The sequence below is a fragment of the Bos indicus x Bos taurus genome, chromosome 11 (assembly GCF_003369695.1).
Source record: "Bos indicus x Bos taurus breed Angus x Brahman F1 hybrid chromosome 11, Bos_hybrid_MaternalHap_v2.0, whole genome shotgun sequence".
Lineage (NCBI taxonomy): Eukaryota > Metazoa > Chordata > Mammalia > Artiodactyla > Bovidae > Bos > Bos indicus x Bos taurus.
The window spans coordinates 27,799,930-27,815,416 of record NC_040086.1 but is presented as its reverse complement, the minus strand read 5'-3'; positions in this window follow the sequence as shown (position 1 = coordinate 27,815,416).

Below are 15,487 nucleotides of genomic sequence, written 5' to 3'. Positions count from 1 at the left end.
GTGGAGGAAGGTGGGGTAACTCAAAGACTTGGCCAAACAAACTTTCTGTTTTGTGTTGGAAGAATATTTAAATAAAAAGGGAGAATATTGGTTGTCTATATAAAAACATTGCTAATTTCCTGACAATTATTATATCCTTATTTCTAAATCAATCTCTCACCATTCACCTCTCAAACTTAGCTAAATGAAAATATATATCCTCTAGGGGCACCATGGAGATGCCAGATGTGAGTCTGTTTAGGGGAAAACCTTTAAATTTACCTGCGGGTGGGCAGTTGGATCTAAAATAACCCACTGCTCCAGATTTCATATGAAAAGAAAAACAAGCCATTGCAGGGCAGAGGTTTTAGAATGTAAAATTCCAATCAATAATTACTGCCTACTTCATCCTTCTCTTGGCCCCTGTATAGTCCTGAAAGACAGGACAGCCCTAGGTATAAAGTGAAAGTGAAGTCACTCAGTCGTGTCCGACTCTTTGTGACCCGTGGACTGTAGCCCACAAAGCTCCTCTGTCCACGGGACTCTCCAGGCAAGAATACTGGAGTGGGTTGCCATTTCCTTCTCCAGAGGATCTTCCTGACCCAGGGATCAAACCCAGGTCTCCCACATTGCAGGCAGACGCTTTAACCTCTGTGCCACCAGGGAAGCCCTTAAATACAAGAATACAGTCTCTCAGAAAACCTCCTATAGAGACACAGAACTTCAGATCCAAGTACTAACATCAAAGATTTCAAAGGGAGGAAAGGAAGCCAGGTTGAAAGAAGAAGGGGGAGGAGGCGGGAGAGGAGGGTGAAAGGGGTGGCCTTACAGACGTCTCCTGCCACCTACAGATACCCAGGCGTTATGGGACTTTTCCCTGGGCCTCCAGAGAAGGGAGGACTGGAACTCGGCCCTACCAGAAATCAGACCAGACCAGAACCAGAATTCGAGTTCTCTGCCAAGAGGAAGTGATCAGTCTCCAATCCTCAGCTCAGGCTGAGGGCCCTTCGACCAGATTCCTGCGTCCAGGACCAGGGGACTAAAAACATCCTTCACAGGCTACAGTCTATGGGATTGCCAAGAGTCAGATACAACTTAGCAACTGAGCCTACTACAAAACACCCTTTAGAATCCAACTATGGCCTGGTTGTTTTGTTATCTTTGGGAGAGGAAGAGGAAGAGAAAAAAAATGATAGAAGAGTTTGATAAGGACGGTGACTCCTTTTAAAATTAAGGATCTTAGGGACTTTCCTGGTGGTGCAATGGTTAAGAATCCACCTGCCACTGCGGGGAACGTGGGTTTAATCCCTGGTCCGAGAAGATCTCACATGCCTCAGAGCAACTAAGCCCATGCACCACAACTACTGAGCCTGCTTGCCACGAATACTGAAGCTGGGCGCCTAGTGTCTGTGCTCTGCAATACGAGAAGCCACCATAATGAGAAGCCTGCACGCTGCAATGAAGAGTGGCCCCCACCCACTGCGTCTAGAGAAAGCCTGCACACAGCAACAAAGGCCCAGCACAGCCAAAAATATAAAATAAAAATTTAAAAATAAATTGATTAAATTAAGGCTCGTGAAAAAAGGCTGGTGGAGCAAGAGTCCCCAGGGCAGTATGATAAGTTGCAAATGGAGGGCTGTACCAGCCTCTGGGAGTGCATGAAAGAAGAGTCAACACTTCGCCTGAAGTTGCCTGGGAAGGCATCACCCAGCAGGCCTAGGCTTTTCAACAGGAGTTTCTTCAAAAGCAAAGAGGAGAGAAAAGGGCATTGGAGGCAACAGGAACAGAGTGTAGAGAGCTCAGGTAGGTAAGAGCATGGCTGTTTGGGATGAGTAAGGAACCGGGTGTGCCTGGCCTTTCAGGTGAGAGGAGGTGAGCTAGGTTGGACTAAGGCCTTGTAGAGCCTAAGAAGGAAGCTGGAACTTCCTCCTTGAGCGACACTGATCCTTCTAAGGTAGAGAAGCAGCATAATGGGAGTTCATACTTTTAAAAAAGCAATTTTTCAGGGATAGGTACTTTCTCTTCCGTAATTTTCCTCCAAAAGACTCACCCCAAACACAGGATGTCAGGGAGACAGAAGATCCAAGTCTGAGGACACTTTACCCTCCATCTGATCAAAAAAGAAACAGTCTATGGATATTGTTGAGCTGAGTAGAAGGAATCAAGGAGGGGTGTCCAAACCTTAGACTAGCACATTCAGATTCGCAGCCTTGTTGCTCTGCTGGTCTTCGCCATTCGTGAGATGTTAATGGCTTCTGCAAAGGTCTGCCTGGTTAGGGTCTCTCATAGATTCCACATGTGCTCTGTGGAGCAGATTCAACCATCTGAGCCCTGTGATGGGAATATGCAGGAGCACAACAAAACGAAAACCATGTAGAGTTTGGTTGGCCCTGCCCTGGCCTAACTCCCACCTGAGTTCCAGCCCAGCTTCTAGTCCCACCCTAGGCCCACCCTCTTGTTGCTGGCCCATGTCTGGCCTGCCATGTCTGCTTATGTTGGCCCTGTCTCTGCTCTGAACTCTGTTGCAGTGACTCAGAGACAAGCTTCAGTCACACTCTACAAAGAGATGAAAGGATCAGAGGGAACTCTAGAACTTAAAAGTGCATAATGGGTGGGAAATGACCTGCTATCCCTCCCTCCTCAGCTCCCATGACCCTGAGCCCTACTCCCTCAGGTGCCATATGGAAAATAATATCACATGCCACATTGTCTTTGGCTCTGATGTTGGGCTGCATCTTGGGACTCTGAAATCCATAAATTCATCCATCCATCTTTACTGAGAACTGCTACGTTCAGAATACTGGGGCAGGTGCTCTCAGTGCAGTTCAGTTCAGTCGCTCAGTCTTGTCTGACTCTGAGACGCTATGGACTGCAGCACGCCAGGCTTCCCTGTCTATCACCAACTCCCAGAGCTTACTCAAACTCATGTCCATCGAGTCAGTGATGCTATCCAACCACTGCCCCTTCTGTCATCCCCTTCTCCTCCTGCCTTCAATCTTTCACAGCATGAGGGTCTTTTCCAATGTGTCAGTTCTTCACATCAGGTGTCCAGAGTATTGGAGCTTCAGCTTCAGCACCAGTCCTTCCAATGAATATTCAGGACTGATTTCCTTTAGGATCGACTGCTCTAGGGAGGACAAATAGATACTCCCGCTCCTTGATGATTCCTGCTCTGGCTGGGGAGATAGGAAGATCAATTCAGGTAGTCATTCATTTATTCAGCAGTCAGTATTGAATACCAAGTCATTTAGACCACTGGAGAAACAAAGATGATGACACATAATGACACTTTATTAGTTGGGATGGGCCAGTTCATGCTGCTGTAATAAGCAGTCCCCAAATCCCAAAGTCTAAAACTAACAAAGATCTCTTCTCACACAGCTGTAAGTCCATGGTAGGGTTGTCCACATAAGCATCTTCCCCACTCCTGCATGTAGACCAACAGAAAAGTCACTTTTGGGGACCTAGCTGGTCACAGGCAGAGAGCAAAAGAACCCTGAGAGGGTGTTAGGCAATTAAATAGCCCACTCGAAGTGCTAACCTCTATGTCTGCTCACTAGTTGTTGGCTAGAACCAGGCACATGGCCTCTTTTCCTCATATGCAAGTGAGTTGAGAAGTTCTCCCACCTGCAGGGTGAGGAGCCTGGAATATTTGACAAATAGCACTGAAGACTGCCTTAGACACTGTCTTCAAATAACAGGTACACAGAGATAATTCAAGGTAGCACATGGTAAATGGCAGATAAATGGCACAGTCAGAAAGTTCTGTGATCATTTAAGGGCACATGACCATCACAATCAGAGTAAGACTATTTGCAACCCAATGGCCCTGGGTCACTGCATACAGAATCTTCCAGTAACTGGAGAATCCAACTACCAGACTAGCAACCACCTAAGCTCCTGTTCTTCTTCCCTTGATACATCTAACTTCTCAGAACCTGCAGGTCCTTCAAGTGACTTCAGATCCGAGTCAGCACTAAGGAAGCATTTGGACTCAACAGAACGAAGACTTGTTTGTTTTACTCTGCAGGATTTGGGAGATCACCTGGCCTATATTCTAAATTCTTACTAAATTCTTCTATTAAATGAGGAATCTCAGTCCTAGAGAGGTTAACTGCCTTGCCACACAAGAAAATTTTAAAAAATAATAGTAATAACCAAAACACTACTTAGAGGTCAGAACAAATGCTTGAACTTCCTAGTTGAAGTTCACTCTTCTTCTACATTGTCATACTGGAACTAATGCAATGCATGTAATGATAATAACCCCAATCCCATTTTAATTCCTTGGAAACAAAATTTCTATAAACCTAACGTCCAAGTCTGTTTTAACGTACTGACTTGCAGTTTAACTGGCCTTGGTGAGGTACAGCATTTAGACAACAGTAATTCTCAGAGAACTATAGTATTGATAGAGTTCTTCCTGAAGTTGTTTTGGTGACACATCTTAAAAACAAAAGGACTCTATTATTCCTCAACTTCTCTATTTTTACATCTTCTCTGGTAACAGCAGTCAGATGTATTTTCAGCATATGATTTTACGATACCTGCATCAAGTGTAACAGCTGTTTCCTGAGGCTCCCTGTGGATATTTTATCAATTAGCAGAATGATGGATCTGACTGTTCAGATTAGGTTATAGATCACTAACATGTTCTGGACATTTGGTTAAGCCATTTCCACCTGGTATTGGAGAAGACTCTTGAGAGTCCCTTGGACTGCAGGGAGATCAAACCAGTCGTTCCTAAAGGAAATCAGTCCTGAATATTCATTGAAACTACTGATGCTGAAGCTGAAGCTCCAGTACTCTGGCCACCTGATGTGAAGAACCAACTCATTGGAAAAGACCCTGATGCTGGGAAAGATTGAAGGCAGGAGAAGAAGGGGATGACAGAGAATGAGAGGATTGGGTGGCATCACCGACTTGATGGACATGAGTTTGAGTAAGCTCTGAGAGTTGGTGAAAGGCAGGAAAGCCTGGCATGCTGCACTCCATGGGGTCGCAGAGAGTCAGATACGACTGAGCGATTTAACTGAACTGAATTTCTAATTTACTTTTCAGGATCAAGGACTTGGGGCTCCATGGCAGGGAATATTGCCTCTCATCACCGATAAGGATAACAAATGTATAGGTATAACAAATGTAAAATGAGAGCTGGTTAAGCTCACAGGTTCTTTTGCAACCAATGTGCAATGCATAATTGGCAATTCCTTCTCTCCTTCAATACCCAAACCCTCTCTGAACTCAGACCTTATTCCTCCAGCGGAAGCTATGAATTCTCCTCCCTGAACTCCGCCCCCCCCTCACTTCTCATTGCAAGGCCAGCACTGCAGTCTCCTGTCTGGTATCTGTCTTAACTCTGTTCCTTCTCTAAAAAGTCTTAAAGTTTGGAGATGCAGTTTGGGGAGCAAGCATCTCCATACTTGCTCCCCAGTATCTTGGACATAGTAGGTACAACTTTGCACTCTCCAAGTATTTGTCCCAAGATCTTGTTAGCCTCACCCCTCCTTACCCAGATAAGGTCCTTGGCCATGGTTGGGTCTCTCTGCACCAAGGCAACCAGGGACTGTAGTGATGAATTCCCCGGGATGCTGGGCGGGTCGCGGTGGCAACTCAGAGCCTGCATTTACGGCGCCGGGCTCCGCGAGCCGACAGCGCCCTCTGGCGGAAGTAAGCGTGCCCAGCCCGGTTTCTCCGGCGCTTTGATCGCCTCTGCTTCCTCGGAATCCGCGGGGCCGGGGCTCCATGTGTTGGGAGCACTAGGATATCTTTTAAAGTGGAAGGGGTAGGTCAAGGGGAGGACAACATGGTATGTGACCATTGGCTTTATCCACATGCCCATCGGGAGCAGGGGAGAGATCCAGTCACTAGCTGTATGAAGATGCTGTGAATATTGTGCTGTCTTTTTTTTTAATTTTTTTAAGGACTAGGCTTCTCAAAGTAAAGAATTCTGTTCCTATCGCTGCGTTAGAGCAATAGGCCATCCGTTTGCCAGTTAAACCCATGTTAGGTCCAGGAAGAACAGAAATGAAGGCGATGGGGGTCCAGATTTTTGAGGAGCAGGAACTCAAAGGGCCTCCTGACTGGCCAGAGACCAACCCTGCTTTTTTTCTTAAGACAGCAAGTCAGTTCCTGAAGCTGAGGTGAGGGTCATGAGAAATGGCCAGGGAACCACACAGGAAAAGTCACATCCATAATGGGAAACACTGGGAGCAGCAGATCATTGATGTCCCCTCAGAGGTTACTCCCCTCATTCCAGCACATAACTTGGTTTCCTTGTATGAAAAAAACACAGATGTCATCACCTGGGGGCTGACTTGACTTTGCCACTTAACCCAAAACCATTTAGGTAGCGAGAAAGAAGGAGTGTCATTTCTCCATCCCACCAGTTGTCATGGAAACGAGTCCCTCCAGCTCAAGCCCCAACTTGTGTTGGATCTATTACACACTCCTCTGTTTCAGAGACTGCTGCTGGTCACCCCTTGCTCCTCTCCTTCTCCACCATTCTTTCCCCTCAATAAGTCTCACCCATCCTAAAAAATATGTTGCACTCTTCATAACCTCACATCTCTCTCCAGCTACCTTTCAAACTTCTTCTGCCCCCTCCCTAAAGTTAAGCATCACATACTCTCACATTCTCTACTTCCTTACAATCCACTCCCTCAGCCTGTGCCATGAGAGTCACTGAGCCCTCTCTCATGGAGGGTTCCAGTCGTTTCTACCCTGCCCAGCCTTGTTTTGGAATCTACCTGGTTTGGCCACTCTCTTGGCAGCATAGGATGCTGTTTTCTCCTCCCTCCTTGAAATGCTCTCTTCCCCTGGAAATGCTCTCTTTCCATGGTGTCTGAGCTCTCCAAAATGTTCTCCTTACCTCCATGGCTTCTCCTCTTCAGTTTCATTTGTTCTTCTCTTCCTCTGCTTATCTCTTAAATGAATTATTATGTAATAATTATCCTGAAAAATGTTGTGCTGTGCTGTGCTTAGTCGCTCAGTTGTGTCCGACTCTGGGATCTCACGAACTGTAGCCTGCCAGGCTCCTCTGTCTGTGGGGATTCTCCAGGCAAGAATACTGGAGTGGGTTGCCATGCCCTCCTCCAGGGGATCTTCCCAACCCAGGGATTGAACCCAGGTCTCCCACATTGTAGGCAGATTCTTTACCATCTGAAGCAGAATGCTAAGACAATGCAAATATTTTCTTGATGAAAATGTCAGGTGAGTGACCAAAGGTACTGTAAACCTTGAAAGAAGAGAAGATCACTATGACCTAGAGTGGTAAGGGAAGCCCCCTTGGAGGAAGAGAGATGGAAAGTGAGCACAGACATGGGCTACCTTATCAAAGAGAAAGGGCATTCCTGGTGGAGGAACATGCCACTAAATGCCCGAGGGAAGAAAAAATTTAATCCAAAATCATTAAGCATCTCTTTGTGACGCAGGACGTAAAATTAAAAAAGAAGAAAGACATGAGTCCCTAGTTTAACTTTTAGTGTATGTTCCTGTGAAATGATTAAGAAGCAACATAAGGTAGCCTTTGATAGAGGTCTAAGTGGTAGAAAGAAGGGAGAAATCCAGACAGGCTTCCAGGAGGTGGCAGGACTTGTGGGCTATATTCTGTTTGAATATAATTATATAATTCTGTTTAAATTAGGGTAGGCTAACTACTCTCACAGGTATACCCTCAAATGTACAAAAACTCAAATACAATAGATGTTTATGTTTTGTTCACCCAACAGTAGTAAGTAGGATAACAGGTCAGAGGGGTGGCCCTGTTCTTCCCAGGCTGCAGCAGTCACTCTGGGGATTGTAGCCAATGGACCCATCCAGAAAGAGAAAAGATCATGAAGGATCATGGAGCCAGAAAGGCCAGGTTGCTCTCATCCCATTGGCTATGACTTAGTCACGTGGCCATGTGTTAACTGCAAGGGAGTCTGGGAACCAGTCTAGGATGAGGAGAGTGTGTCTCTTTGGTAAGCAAAGAGTTCTATTTCCCACTTGGTTCTTCCCCCTTTACTGGAGATTAGGAGGATCCATTTGGATTAACCTATGTGCAAATTTCATCCATTCTTCATTTACCTCATTCTTTTGTGTTAAAAAGAGCTACAAAGACACTGCAGTTTGGGAAAGAGATGCAAGTGCAACTCAAAGTAGAGGTGAGGAAACAGGAGAAAGCAGTGTGCTGGTGTCTAGAGAGGCTATCACCTTCTGGAATAATGGCCCCCTCCCTGCCCATTAACAGCCCAAGTTTCCCTCAACTTCAGTGCATGTTGTGGCATGGTGGGAGACATCACCTACTGTTTCCTGGTGGGGGAGCATGCACTCAACCCCCAAGTGAACTTGGTCAAGGTCTTCCCTCTAGCTGACCTTGGAGATGCTGCAGTGCAGTGTGGGATGAAATTGTGGGGTGGTGAGCAAGTCACCAGACACAAACATCAGCTGTAAGGCTATTCTGTACTTGGAATTTTTAAGGATGCTTTTATATCTATCTTTCCCATTACTCTGCAAGCTCCCTGATTGGGGGACTGTGTGTCAGATTCCCTGGTGGTATTCCTAGGTCCAGGACAAGACTAAACTCTCAATAAATGTTTGTTAAGTGAAAAGATGAAAGGAAGAAAGGATCCTTAGTTATTGCTTGGCAGACCAGGGGTTCTCATTAAAAGCCCTCAGCCCTGTCATCTGGGCAATCTGGGCAGGCTGGCTGGTCCTTTCAGCACAGTACAGAGTGGAAAGTGAAAGTGTGAAAGTTGTTCAGTTGTGTCCAACTCTTTGCAACCCCATGGACTATGCTATTCATGGAATTCTCCAGGCCAGAATACTGTAGTGGATAGCCTTTCCCTTGTCCAGGGGATCTTCCCAACCCAGGGATTGAACCGAGGTCTCCCCCATAGCTGGCAGATTCTTTACCAGCTGAGTCACAAGGGAAGCCATACAGAGTGGGGTGGAGTCCAATTTGGAAGCTCAGGGACTTGGTTCTAGGATCTTGGGCAAATGATCTGCCTTTCAGTGGGCCCTGCTTGATTCAAAGGTAACAGGGGTTTGTAACAACCGCCTTATAGAATGACAATGGGCATTGTGTTACAGCCAGGTACAGTAACTGCCTCTGAATGGGTCTCAGGAAATTCCTTTACAGACTGACTCCCTAAGGAATATTACAAAAAAAAATAATAAAATCCTTTCTCTCTCTAGCACTGACAGACCTGGCCACTGGATAGTGGGGTTTTGGTGTGAAGGGTCCAGGCACACAGAGGTTTGCCCTGGGCCCAGCACTCCACTAAGAATGGCCCTGAGGCCAGATCTGGAGTACCCCTTCTTATCTACCGCTCCTCCCTACAGTAAGACAGAGGACTGCAGAAAATATTCAGGAACTTGAAGAAAAATACGAATAATAAGGAAACAAATCATGCGGCTAACCAGCTTCCACTTGTAGCTGCGGTTGAGCTTTCCAGCCATTTAACCCAACTGGAACCCTCGATGGCTGAAAGTAGTGATTATTTATCTGTGTCTCTCAGAGAAACAGAGTCGGGCTACCTGCATAGCTGAGCTTCTGGAACACGGGGTGAGCTGGGGCAGATGGCAGAGCTCAAAGTGCAGACCAGATGCATGCTCCTTCTGCCACCCTGGACACGGCCTCCCCTCCCCTGTCCATCAGTGCACAATTGACACACACCTTGCTCAATTCGTTTAGGCTCCCACTCTGACTCCCTCATCTGGTGAGAACCAGGGTACATGCCAGTGCAAGAACTGCCCTCGCCAATGAGGAACAGAGCGTGTCGTTGTGGTTTCTCTCGAGCAAGAATGGAGAAGTGGTAAATGTTTCTCATGTTGTCCTCTGGTGAGTCCATGCGTTCTGAGTTTGCTTGTGCCAGAACTTGAAAATTCAGCAGCAAAGAGGGTAGGGCATGTGAAAAGGCAGGGTGGAAGGAGAGGGGTAAGTGACCATTTATTGCATCGTGAGTCCCACTCTTCACTTCTTAATGTAGTGGTAGTAGTAGTAACAATAGCAGCAATATTAATAATCATAATAGTTCTTTCTCTACTGGTTGAGAACTCTGAGCCAGGCATTAACATATAACAACTCTTTAAATCATTAAAACAACCCAATGAAATAGGTATTACCATTTTTCTCCACTTCTAAGACATGGTTTTAAAGTTACATTTTAACATTTTAAAACCCATGATAAGGGAATACTATGTTGTATTATAATGACTAGTGAAAAAATTTTTTATCTCATAGTAGCACTTTAAATTTGGCTTCCCTGTTAGCTCAGTTGATGAAGAATCCACCTGCAATGCAGCATATTAAATTAGGGTGCATTTTTAAGATGAAGCAAGTAAACTGGAGAAAAACTAAGCGATGTAACCAGGGTCCCACTGCTAGGAGGTTGCAGAGCCAGGTTTCAGACACAAGTGGCCCAGAGTCTATCTGTGTGTTTGTTTTTGCAACCTCAGGCATCCTGCAAACATTTCCTCTTAGGTCTGTCTACCAGGAACCAGGCTCGTGATGACTACATGCTCTGTAAAACAAGGTATATATATTTTTTCATTCAGATTGATTTTGTTTTAACTTTTCATATAACCATGATTCTATTCTGTCTCCTACAGGAAACTCTGATTTTTGTTGTTGTTCAGTTGCTAAGTTGTGTCCGACTCTTTGGGACCCCTCCTTGCAGCACACTAGGCTTCTCTGTCCTACGGTATCTCCCATAGTTTGCTCAAACTCATGTCCGTTGAGTCAATGATGCCATACAATCATCCCATCCTCTGTCACCCCATTCTCCTCCTGCCCTCAACCTTTGCCAGAATCAATGTATTTTCAAATGAGTCTGCTGTTTGCATCAGGTGGCCAAAGTATTGGAGTTCCAGCTTCGGCTCCTGTCCTTTCAATGAATATTCAAGGTTGATTTCCTTTAGGATTGACCGGTTTGATCTCCTTGCTGTCCAAGGGACTCTCAAGAGTCTTCTCCAGCACCACAGTTTGAAAGCATCAATTATTCAGCACTCAGCCTTCTTTATGGTCCAATTCTCACATCCATATGTGACTACTGGAAAAACCATAGCTTTGACTATATGGACCTTTGTCGGTAAAGTGATGTCTCTTACAGAAAACTCTGAATTTAGAAACTGCTTGAAGAAAAACAGAAGCCCATTTAAACCTGCCTGGGTGGGCCTGCAGTAAGGGATAGGCATCAGAGATATTTCCCAAGAGAAAATCCACCCCTGTAGTTGATTTGTATTTGGACTTCTGTTACTTTTGCCTTCTGGCCTCAGTTTTCCCAACTGGAAAATGAGGGGCCTGCACCAGTTCCAAACTTTTTTGCTGGTGCATCCTTAGCATTTTAAACATTTGAGCACAACATCTTCAATATTTGTAACCTCTTTTTTATGTTAAAAGAGTGAAGTGTACTTCTTTGTGTGTATGCTTCTATGAGTTTAACACATGTATAGATTTGTACAACCACCGCCCTGATCAATACAGAACAGTTCCATCATCACCATCATTCCCTTGTTTTAACGTTGTTGAATTTCTGCTTCCCATGAAGCCTCTTTCAACCCACGATCAGGTCTTCATCCTAATAGTGTTGCCTTAACCCGCCTGCCGGTGCAGGAGACATAAGAGACATGGGTTTGATCCCTGGGTCTGGAAGATCCCCTGGAGGAGGGCATGGCAACCCCCTCCAGTATTCTTGCCTGGAGAATCCCATGGACAGAGGAGCCTGGTGGGCTATAGTCCTTGGGGTTGCAAAGAGTCAGACATGACTGAGAGTGACTTAGCACCAGCACTAGCATATAAATGGAACCATATAATATGAACCTTTGGAGACTGGTTTCATTCACTTAGAAAAATGAGCTTATCCATGTTGTTGACCATATCAATAATTTGTTCCTTTTTATTGTTGAGTAGAGAGTCATTGAATAGATGACTATGTTTTACTTAGCCATTCATTCACTGAAGGGCATTTAGAGTGTTTCCAGTTTTGGGGTTTTTGTGTGTGTGTGTGGTAATTATGAATAAAGCTGCTATAAACATTCATGTATCTGTTTTTGTATGAAGATAAGTTTTCATTTTTTAAGGGTGGATTATATAGTAAATACATACTTCACTTTATACGAAAGCGTCAAACTGTTTTCAGAGTGTCTGTGCCATTTTGCATTCCTATAAGCAATGTATGAAGGTTCCAGTTGTTCTGCATCCTAACTAATACTTTATATTTTCAGTTGGGTTTTGTCGTTGTTTTACTTTAGTCATTCTAATAGTAGGTGTCTAGTAATATCTGTGATTTTAATTTATGTTTTCGTAATGACCAATGAAGCTGCATCTTTTTTTGTTTAAAGTTTTTATTAAAATATAATTGATTTACAATGTTGTGTTAGTTTCAGAGGTATAGCAAAATGATTCATATATATATATATATTTAGATTATTCTCCATTATAGGTTATTACAAGATATTGAACATAGTTCCCTGTGCTTTACAGTAGATTCTTGCTGGTTATGTACTCTATATATAGCAGTGTGTATATTTTAACCCCAAACTCCTAATTTCTCCCTCCCACCCCAGTGTTGAGCATATTTTCGATGTGCTTATCATCCATCTATATATCTTCTTTGGTGAAGTGTTTATTCAACACTTTTGCCTATTTTTAAACTAGATTGTTGTTCTCTTACTGTTAATTTTTGAAAATTATTTACATATTCTGAATGCAAGTCCTTTGTTGGATATATAATTTATTAATATTATCTCTCAGTTTGTAGCTTGCCTTTTAATTCTCTTAACAATGTCTTTTGCAAACAAAAACTTTTAATTTGGTGATGTCCAGTTTTCCTTTGTGTTTCTTTTATGGATCATTTTTTTTTCTCTTTTTTCAGACATAAGTAAAGAATCTACCTGCAATGTGAGAGACCCAGGTTCGATCCCTATGTCAGAAAGATCCTCTGGAGAAGGGAACTGCAACCCACTCCAGTATTCTTGCCTCGAGAATTCCATGGACAGAGGAGTCTGGTGGGCTACATTCCAAGGGGTCACAAAGAGTTGGACACGTCTAAGGGACTAACACTTTCACATTCTCAAGAACTCTTTGCTTAACTTTTTCTCACATAATTTTAAATAAAAATTTATACCTTTTGGTTTACATTCAGATCTATAATCCATTTGAAGTTAATTTTCCTATAAATTATATTCTGATGTCTTGATTGAAGTTCTTTCCTTTTTTTGTAAGTGGATGTCTTCTTGTTTCATTTTATGAAAGGACTGTCCTTTATCCACTGGCTTGCCTTCAAACCTTCATTAAAAATCAACTAATCATGAATTATAAACTTTAAAATGATTTAAATGGTAAACTTTGTGCTATGTGAATTTTATCTTAACAAAACAATCTATCTTAAAAAACAAATTGATCATACTCATGAGGATCTAAGACTGTTATTTTGTTCTGTTGATCTACCTGTGTAAACTTTCACCAGTACCACATTGTTTCAATCACTTAGCTTTAGGATAGATAAGTCTCAAAAGTAAGTAATGTGAGTCCTTTAACTTTTGTTTTTCTTTTTCAAAGGTCCTTTGCCTTTCTACATATATCTTAGAGTCAGCTTGCCTATATCTGCCAAAAATTCTGCTGAAATTTCAATTGTTCATCCAATAAAAAATTACCAGGTATGCAATGCAGCAAAGAAATATGTTCCATGATGAGGAGAAAAACAAATCAATTGAACCTGATCCAGAACTGGCAGAGATGTTACATTATCAGATGAAGACATTAAAATGGTTATTATAACTGAATGCCGTATATTCAAAAGCTTAAATAGAGAGAGGAATATTAAAAAGACCCAAGACAAACATCTGTTTGCAAGTCAAGAAACAACAGTTAGAACTGGACATGGAACAACAACCTGGTTCCAAATCAGGAAAGGAGTTCGTCAAGGCTGTATATTGTCACCCTGCTTATTTAACTTATATGCAGAGTACATCATGAGAAATGCTGAGCTGGATGAAGCACAAGCTGGAATCAAGATTGCCGGAAGAAATATCAATAACCTCAGATATTCAGATGACACCACACTTACGGAGAAGAACTAAAGAGCCTTTTGATGAAAGTGAAAGAGGAGAGTGAAAAAGTTGGCTTAAAGGTCAACATTCAGAAAACTAAGATCATGGCATCTAGTCCCATCAGTTCATGGCAAATGATGGGGAAACAACAGAAACAGTGATAGACTTTATTTTGGGGGGCTCCAAAATCACTGCAGATGGTGACTGCAGCCATGAAATTAAAAGACGCTTACTCCTTGGAAGAAAAGTTATGACCCACCAAGGGAGCATATTAAAAAGCAGAGACATTACTTTGCCAACAATGGTCCATCTAGTGAAAGCTATGATTTTACCAGTGGTCATGTATGGATGTGAGAGTTGGACTGTAAAGAAAACTGAGTGCCAAAGAATTGATGCTTTTGAACTGTGGTGTTGGAGAAGACTCTTGAGAGTCCCTTGGACTGCAAGGAAATCCAACCAGTCCATCCTAAAGGAAATCAGTCCTAAATATTCATTGGAAGAACTGATGCTGAAGCTGAAACTCCAATACTTTGGCCACCTGTTGCGAAGAGCTGACTCATTTGAAAAGACCCTGATGCTGGGAAAGATCGAGGACAAGAAGAGAAGGGGACAACAGAGGATGAGATGATTGGATGGTATCACCAGCTCGATGGACATGAGTTTGAGTAGGTTCCAGGAGTTCATGATGGACAGGGAAGCCTGGTGTGCTGCATTCCATGGGGTCACAAAGAGTCGGACATGACTGAGCAACTGAACTGGACTGAACTGAACAAGACAAACATGTAGAGATATAACCTACAGTATCTGAGGAGAAAAACACATCAGATGGAATTAATGGCAATGAAGACATTGCAAAAGAAAAGACTGAGTGAATTTGAAGACATAGCAATAGAAATAACCCAAAATGAAACACAGAGAGAAAAAAAATTATTTTTAATGAAAAGGTAATCACTGAACAGCTAAAAATGAATGAATAAAATTATTTTTTAAAGTTCAAAAAAACTATACAGTGAGAGTTGGGAGTGAGGGGTATCTTCTGGGGCACTTTCTGAGGAGAAAATGATGAAAAGAAACAGTTCTTTGATAGTATCTGAAATACTACTGCTAGTGATTATTTTTCCTTTTGAATTAATCATTGCCCATTTCTTTTAGATTAATACATTTATAATGCAAAGACCCTGAGAAGGATTAATACTTGGACTCACATTGTTGTGAGTTAGTTGGGCAGCTCTCTAAAAGGGTTCGTGTGGTGTAATGAGTTACATAGTGGCCCCCTAATATGTCTACATCCTAATCTCTGGAACTTGATTCTTAAAACTGTGACTGTTACCTTATTTGGGAAGAATGGTCATTGCAATGTAATTAAGTCAAAGATCTTGAGATAAGAAGATCATCCTCTATTATCTGGGTAGACCCTAAAGCCAATGACAAATACCCTTCTATAAGGGAAGCAGAGGGAGATTGACTGACA